The 9113-nt window shown below is 37.5% G+C and overlaps 1 long non-coding RNA gene across 1 annotated transcript in view; it reads left to right on the top strand.

Moving 5' to 3' along the window:
- Positions 1 to 423: 423 nt before the first annotated feature.
- The window catches only part of LOC143645974 (uncharacterized), a 326483-nt gene continuing 317793 nt past the window's right edge, over positions 424 to 9113 (top strand). The window contains exons 1-2 of the long non-coding RNA XR_013157216.1: positions 424 to 647; positions 1840 to 1915. This is a non-coding gene — a long non-coding RNA (uncharacterized LOC143645974). The remainder of the gene's footprint in view (positions 648 to 1839; positions 1916 to 9113) is intronic.

The raw sequence follows: 9113 nt of genomic DNA, 5'->3' as shown, positions 1-9113 counted from the left end.
GGCTGCGCGTGGTGTGGGCGCCAGCCGTCTTTGTTTCAGGGGACCGCCTCTCCAATTCTCCCAGCCGGCCTGGGAAGGGGGAAGGGAGTAACTCCGGCCGCTTGCCACCCCGCCCGGTAAGGCCCGCGCGCCTCGGCAATCTCACCCGAGCTGCTTCTCTCAGCCAGCCAGCTGTTCCAGGATGGGGTACGCTGTCTTTTTTTTATCTCTGTTGTGGCTTTGGGCGCTTTCTGTATCGTTTCTACTCCCCTAATAGGTGTCCTGGAGAAGAAACTAAGATCCGCGCATCTTACTAAGCCGCCATCTTCCAGGAAGTCCGCCCACAAAACCCTCTTGACATTCCATGAGTCATACTGTATAAGTTCTTGTCCTCACAATGGTCATTATGTTAACACTCCTATAATAGAGCATATATTCCCTTAGTGCAGGTTGGATTACTTCATTTTGTCTAGTGAGATATTTGACTTCCCCTGCACAGTCAATGTGCACACTGATATTAGAAATAGCCCTAGAATCAAACCCTCAAATGGGGTTTCTGGATTAATTCGATCACATATTTACATAGTTGTTTGGCACTAGACATTTTAGTTTCCCACCTTCACCCAGATCAAAGAGGGATAATGACAGCTTTTTAATCCACCTTAGTGGTAAGCAGACATAAAATTTATATGAAAATATCTTGCTAATGTAACTAAGCAAATATAAGATAAAATATGCTAGATTTTTCCATATTAGTTTCTTTTTGGTAAAATCTGGTTTTTATAAATTAGCCAAAATAACGATTACATACATTTAGAAATGTAAAGTTCAGTAGTTATACAAGGTGAATTCCAATAGTAAAGCTAGTTATAATAACAAATTCATCTCATTTCATTATGTTAAGAAATAATAATTATAAAAATAGATAAAATTTCATGGAGATATTCCTATTTATTCTAGTTTAAGAATTCTTATCCATATCAATGGACTGTTGCATAGGACACTGTGTGTGGTACCTGAACAGTGATTTTGTCTGTAGACTTTATCGAACATATTTGTAGCCCACATGATGAGTCTGTTAGTCCATACACCAGATCAAGCAAGTCATTCTCCTCATCAGTGACTGCCTGTGACTTCTCAAATATGTGCCTTCAAGGGCGAGGGGACAGGTAAGGCAGACTAAGGTTCCCTCACATGCCCCATCAATATCTAGATTATTTTCAACCACAGCATTAGTGGAGAGTCATCAACTTTTCCTTTGGTTGTTAATATGTGACCACCGTGGTTTGCAGAGTGGACCATTGTCTTATCTTCTGAGCTGCTGCGTGCCGGCATTTACATGCTCAGTGGTTGGCTCATCCCCACACTCCAGCCCCGCCCTAGGTCCACAGGAGCCCAAAGGCTCCCAAGCGTTCTCCAGGGAAGAGAAAAGGCAAGCAGCAGAGGAGACACGCAGGAATCAGGAGCCCCCACTGGTGGTCATGCCCATGTATTTTATATATACATATAGACACACATATCTCTCTCTATATATATACACATATATATACATACACATACACAAACATATATATATATATACATACATACATACATACATACACATATATTCAGATTTTTTTTCAATGCTTAAGGCAAAAAGTTTTATCCAGAGTAGAAGTGGATCCCTCAGATAAGGGGAGAATAGGGACTGCCTCTTCAGGAGGGATGTTTGTTATTAGACTTATCCTTGACTGCCCAATAACCCTATTGCATATTTTATGGTCCTTACTCTTCCTTCCATGAATTTGATCAGCCTGCCATAGAGCCTCTGATAACATTTAGTGTTTAATTGATATTACAATTTTTCTATCTTTACAGTCAGGTCCTGGCTTGGGACTCAAATACATTTTTCCTAATGGACTACAAGCAAATGGAAATGTCTTCAAAGTTTCAGGTAAAGTATTCCAATTGTCCTTTGAACCTTACAATTGTATATGGATAGTTTTCAATTCAAAAGATCCCTCATTTTTATAATCAGTATCATCATGGTAGTCATTGTGTACCACAATCAATGGATTTTTCACTGCCCTGCTCTCTGCCTACATCCCATGAAATGATGTCACTGATAATCAATTATCATGATGAGCCTTCACAGTACAGAATACCAGTGTCCCATTTTCCCAACTGGAAATTTATCTGAATAATTCTTAAAGGTGTGATCAAATTAATTCAGAAAGCCCACTTGAGGGTTTGATTCTAGGGCTATTCTTAATATCAATTACTGTAAAGTTCAAGGTCAAACGTTATCACTGGCCACACAAATGGGGCAATTTAAGGAGAATTAGTAAAGGGACCTACAAAGATGTGCATACAAAGAGAAACAGTAGGCAAAAGCTACAGAAGTTGCAGTAGTCCTGTGCTACAGAGTGCTTCTATAACTGGGTCTGAAGGGGTAGGAGAAAAGAACAGTTACCACAATCCAGAGAGAAAGAAATTTTGTGCTGATGGCACAGGACAAATACTATGGATTTACTCAAGGAAGGAGTGTGGTCCTCACTGACCTCGCAGGAAAGAACCTGGGTTAAAATTTTACTCTGACTCCATCTTTTCTTTCCTTTCAATTCAATTCTTTCCTACATTGCCCAAGAGTCATCAATACAGTCCCAACGAGTTGGTCTCCTGGGTCAGAAAGCAGGGTGGAAAAACAGAAGATATCAGCACATTAAAGAAATATCAGTGTCTGTATATTTATTGATATTCAGATGTATAGATACAGATACATATGTGCAGTATCCATGTGTATATATTTTATTTTCATTTGAATTTATCCAAACTCAATTTATAATGTGAAGGACAGTTATAACTGCATAATAATATCAAATCCAAGGCTTTACAATCATATAACATTAATATCCAATGTAAAATAAAATGCCCAATGAATCATATCTGTTATTATATGTCAGATAGTCTGCTAAGGCCTTAAAATAAACTATCTCTTTTAAATCCTGCTCCAACTTTATAAGAAATACTGTTCTCATTTGCTAGCTGCTGGAATGCAATATACAAGAAATGGAATGGCTTTTAAAAAGGGAAATTTAGTAAGTTGCTAGTTTATAGTTCTAAGGCTGAAAAAATGTCCCAATTAAAACAAGTCTATAGAAATGTCCAATCAAAGACATCCTGGGAAAGATACCTTGGTTCAAGAAGGCCGATGAAGTTCAGGGTTTCTATCTCAGCTGAAAGGGCACATGGTTAACACTTTCAGAGTTTTTCTATAGTCTGGAAAGGCACGTGGTGAACATGGCATCATCTGCTAGCTTTCTCTCCTGGCTTCCTGCTTCATGAAGCTCCCCGGGAGGCGTTTTCCTTCTTTATCTCCAAACATCACTGGCTGGTGGACTCTGCTTCATGGTGCTGCAGCATTCTCTGCTCTCTCTGAATCTCCAGCTTTCTCCAAAATGTTTCCTCTTTTATAGGATTCCAGTAAACTAATCAAGACCCACCCAAATGGCTGGAAACATGCCTCCACCTAATCCAGTTTAACAACCACTCTTGATCACTCAAGATCACATCTCCAGGGAGATGATCTAATAACAGTTTCAAACATACAGTACTGAACAGGGTTTAGAAGGAACAGTTGTCTTTACAAAATGGGATTAGGATTAAAACGTGGCTTTTCTAGGGTACATACATCCTTTCAAACCAGCACAAATACTATCAATATAGAAGTGTTTAAATTGTATATGACTAACATCACTCTCTGGAAGACTAAATAAGTTATCATTGGTAACCAAACTAGGAAAGATTAGAATCATAATTGAACCTATGTCTACCTAATTCCACATCTCATGCTGACAAGCCCATACCACCTCCCCAAATGGTACATTCTTTGGAAAAAACCTTTTTATGTAATAATTCTTTTACTCTTCCCACCCCTGTGAAGTAGGGCTGCTGTTATTCTAATCATAGTGGCCAATATTTCAGAAAGGAGATTCCTTGAACCAAATCTAATCTACAAATTCAGTGTTAGTTTTGACACCCATGTAACTCAAACTTTAGCAATCTGTTCATCAGTGCTTATTATACCTGAATTAGGGGACCCCTGATCTCTGGTATATTTTCCATGGGCCAAGCCCTCTGCTAAGTACCTTTGAAATGTCAACATCCTTAATCTTTACAAACCCCCCCTCTAGTAATTACAATTATATTCCTTGTTTTCCATGGAGGCGACTGAGACTTAACAAGATTAAATCACTTCTTTGAGGTCTCACAGCTGGTAAGTGGTGAGACTTTATTTCCTCTGAGTCATGTGTGCTGTCTGCACTGACAGCAGAGCTGTAAGTCTGACTCCCCTGAAGTCATGCACACCGCATATTTCTAAGACATGCTCTCCTATTGTTCTTCTACAAGAAAGACAATCTGCTGCTTAAAATGAAAACTGCCCCCCTCACAAACACATTCTCTCATGAAATAAAAATTGCCTGTGCATTTCAGCAGTGAGACTGTGTATTGTGTGCTTAGTTACCTTGTTTTATTCTTCGACTTCCCTGTGAAGAGTACAGGATGGCTAGAGATTTCTAGCTCCAACAAGTCATGTGGGATAACAAACAAGTACCGTGGGAGTTAAATGCCATCACTAAAACAGATCAGAATGGGTTTTTTTGCTATGCTTCTTGAGAGTTAGGGAAGTCCATCCATTCATTCATTCAGCAAATATCATCTGTACTAATTCTTACTCTGTGCGAGATGATATTTTAACCATTGGCAATGAATTCTGGCTTCTTGAGTGCTCCTCCTAGGAGGTGGAAATGTAGAACATAAAATAAGTCCATTGTATTTGAGCTAGATGGTAAATCTTCTGTAGAAGACTAAAGCAGGGAAAGAGGATACGGAGTGCTAGCGGAGAAGGAGAAGGAATATTTTGAACAGTGTGGCTAAGGAACACCAAACTAAGAAGGGGAAAAATTTTGATCAAAACACTGAATAGAGAGAATGAATAGGAAGCACAAAGCTGTTGAATGTGAAGGTCCTCTGGGCTACAAATGATAACAAGGGAAGAAATCAGAACAGTGGCTACGACCAAATCAAGCATTTGTGCACATATATGTGTGTGGAGGTTGTACAGAGAAATCAGACACTTCCATCCATAAGGATCCCTGAGATGTACATGTTCCCTGTTGAACATTAATATATTCAAGGCAAAGCTGTGTCATCTTTACTTATGCTCTCCTCTCAGTAGATTATAAAACACTGTTCTGAAAGGTTAGGGTTGGAAGGTCAGGAGGTCAGAGGCTATTGTCCTCTTCTTTTCAAGACACAACTAACAGCAAAACACAAAAGGGAGGCTTTGTGTCACAGCAGGAGAAATCTTAGGAGGCATTTCCTGCAATAGTAAAAGCCCAAAACAGAGTCTGAGGCACAGAATACTTTGCCCACTGATTTACTTTCTGCTTCCAGAAGTCAGGTTGCTTCTCTGGAAGAACCAATCTTTTCTCATCTATAAAACAGAATTACCTCATGAGGTAGTGATAAGAAATGAACTTATGTCAACTTCCATAGTGCTTAACTTTTAATGCTTTTTCTAAAACACTAGTTTAAATAAAACATATAGAAAACTTATTCTCCCAATATGTATGCTATATGACATTTTATTTTATTAATAATAACATTAAAAACAATGTACACTTATATTTTAACTTTAACAAAATGTCTCTGTAATGGTAGCACATATATCAAAGGGCTATAAAAACTAACTCACTATCAAGCACTAAATGCAGTACTCGGCACACAGTAAAAGGGCAACTGTACTTTCTATTAAGAATAATTGAGAAACTTGAAAAATATTTCCAGGTCAACTGACATGAAACCATTGATCATTATCCCCATTTTTCAATGATGGAAATGGATGCTTTGGAGAAAAAGAATTAAAAACAAAATATTTTTCCAGCCAGAAAATCTGTCCACAAAGGTAAAGGTAAAATGGAGGTAATGATAATGATGTCTACCTCATAACTGTTAAGATAGGAAATAATGCATGTTAGTATCAGGTATGGATCCTGGATTAGGACCCACCATTTTTTCTCCTTCTTCCTTCTTTGCTCTCTCCATTTCATTGTCACTAATTTTCTTATTAGGAATGAAACTTAACCTGATCCAATCAATACATTTGTGGCCAAATTGAGTTTCTCAGTGATGATCTAGGCTATGCCATCTCCAAGTGCTTCAGAAATTGCACATACAGGATGAGTCCACTGATGACGGGCACTTACTGTATTTTCATATTTATAGTGGGAACTACAAGATGTATGTCATAGGACTATCTAACAAATAACATTTCAAAGAAGTTCTGTTCCAAAGAGTATGTTCTCAATATATGGTAATTTTTTTTTTCTATCTTTTGCACTGAGCAAGATTTTCCTAATGAGTCAGCACATGGTTTATTGCCTTTACAGTGACTTCCAAAGCTATGAACCCCTGAGGTATTTTAAAAATCAAATAAACTGGGGAGACTGAGTGGTGACAGTTTCCTGGATCCACAGTGTGAGCCTGCATTGGTTGTGACAGTGAAAATTACAAGTAAGAGTCCTGATTCCAAGTGGGGGTAAAGTGGAATGTTTCCATGTTGAATCAAGATTGGCTGCAAATGTAAGAGATATAGGAAACTCCCAGTTGATGATATGGACATTTCTTGGAAACATATCTGTGAACCTACATAAATAAGGTGGCCATCTGCAGACAGCACCTGAATCTCTCTGTATTACGATATTGGTTTTTAATTAAGGAGTTATAACCCAAAAGAGAGGGAAACATGAACCCACTAACAACCACTAAACTGATGTCACATAAGAAGGAGTTCGTTTAGTGGTTCAGTACCAGGTCTGAAGAAAACACCACCACTTATTAACTGTGTAACTACTAGAACCTTATTAAATCTCAAATCAATTATGTGTAATAATTGATATTACCCATAAATGTGCTTATAACGAGTATTTATGGAAAAAAATGAAGTAATTCATGTAAAACACAAAACCAGGACTTGACTCAATAAAAAGTGCTGAAAATCCTTTGCTATGATTTTTATAAATGATGAAATCCCAAGATCATCATGAGTACCAGAGAATATTAGAATCAGAGAGGATTAAGAGCGAGATTGCTCCAAGTGTTTATGACTCTTTCACAAAGGTAGCCCTTTTTAGTTCTCAAAGATTCCATGTTTGCTAAGATTTTGCCTATCTGTAAAGTACGTCTCATTCACACTAAGTGATTCATCTAATATAAACAGCTCAAATAATCTCATAATAAATCTACTAATGAATATGAGATAAGCAGTGAGCTGATATGTATTTTCCATCAAAATAACAAGTGAAGGTATATTATAATGAAGGGGAAAGAAAGCAGGTTAAATATAGAAGGGTGTATAAAATATTAAATAATGAGCAACATTGGGGGAAATTAAAAACTAGGAAAAGGGTGAAAGAAATGTTAGAGAAGTAGATGATGTGGTATGTAGGAAAGACCCCAAAAGAGGTAAAATTGTGCACAACTGAAACTTGATAATATAAGGGAGCTAGTTATAAGCATGCCTCTAGGACTAGCTTTACAGAGATATGGAGAACTACAAAACCCACTAACCCACTCTTCCTATTCTAAGAAGAAAATACAGGGGAGCATTGCTAGAGTGTAGCAAGTAGTGAAGGGAAGAATAATGGGTGTCAGGATTAGAAAGTTGAAGCCTAGGGTTTATAGAACTTGGACATTTTTGTGCCAATTTTGGCTTTTACTCTAGGTTGAGAAGTCACTGGAGGCAGGGAAGTGGAATAACAGGATTTAAATGGCATTTTAACAGGACTGCTCTGGCTCCCTGTTGAAAACTGACTCAAGTGGGCTGGTGACAGAAATGAGAGTCCATTCAGAAGCTTCTGCAAAAATACAAATAGGCGATGGCAGTGGCTTCGTCTAGAATAGAAACCCTGGAGCCGGAAAAACTGGTCAGATCCTGATATAAATTTGCTGATGAATCAGACATGGTGTGAAACATAAAAAAGATAGATATTAAATAATATTAAATTATTTTCTCTAAACTGGATTAATGCTATTTTCCAGGTAGGGAAGCTGGAAAAACAGGTCTGGAAATGTTTGTCAGGCACTCAATTTTGCTTGAGATACTCTGTAGACATACAATAAAAATGTTTAATGGGCATATGGATACATAGGTCTTGAGTTCAAGGGACAAAAGTGGTCAGCAGATGCACAATTCATTCTCATTCACAAATAGAGGACATTTATCCAGACATCAGACCTGATAGGATCACCAAGGGGTGAATGTAATGGAGAAGAGAATCAAAGGTTGATTCAGGGGTACTTCAAATTTCAAAGATTGGGGCAATAATACTGAGAACAAGCAGCACGTGAAGTAGAAAGAAAACCAAGCAAGCATGATGACCTGCAAACGAAGTGTAAAGAGTGTTTCCAGCAGGATGGAGTGACAAGGTGTCAAATGCTGCAGATAGATCAAATTAGATGAGCACTGAAATTTGATACTGTCACATTTATCTACCCGGAGATCATTGGACCTTGACGAGGCTATCTTTAGGAGGTTGTAGGAAAAAAAATGCTTAATTGGAACAATCTTCCATTGTTCTATATTTTGCTAAGAAAGAACTCAACTTAATACTAGTATCAGAGTCTAGTATAAACAGAGCATATTCCTAGTTCCCAAAAGAACAGTCTGCAGAGGATAATAATTATATTCACTGATGTTTATGTTTATTTAGCTACAAAATGACTGGTGGGCAGTTAGTGGGACTGGAATTGTACTTTAAGTAGATAGTAAATATGTAGTTTCCACAGATATTGTTGTGTAGACAGTACAGTATAATGTCATAGTTTTGTTTAAAGAGAATCCTGGAATGCATGGGCAGTTTTCTTTGTATATTGAATACTGAGTCACATAATCATACTGTAATGTGTATTTTTTGCTTAATTTTTATTAAGTAAAATCCTTAAAAATAAAACATAAATATCATAAAAGAAAATAATTGATGACATTTTAGTACTAAACACTCAACTTACTTAAATGAAGAATTGGTTCTTTGAATAATTTTTATGTATTATGTCAATTGTCAAATATGTGTAAAATGAACTTTATTCCA

This window comes from Tamandua tetradactyla, chromosome 9, assembly GCF_023851605.1.
Source record: "Tamandua tetradactyla isolate mTamTet1 chromosome 9, mTamTet1.pri, whole genome shotgun sequence".
Lineage (NCBI taxonomy): Eukaryota > Metazoa > Chordata > Mammalia > Pilosa > Myrmecophagidae > Tamandua > Tamandua tetradactyla.
This window is presented reverse-complemented; position numbering and strand designations above follow the sequence as displayed.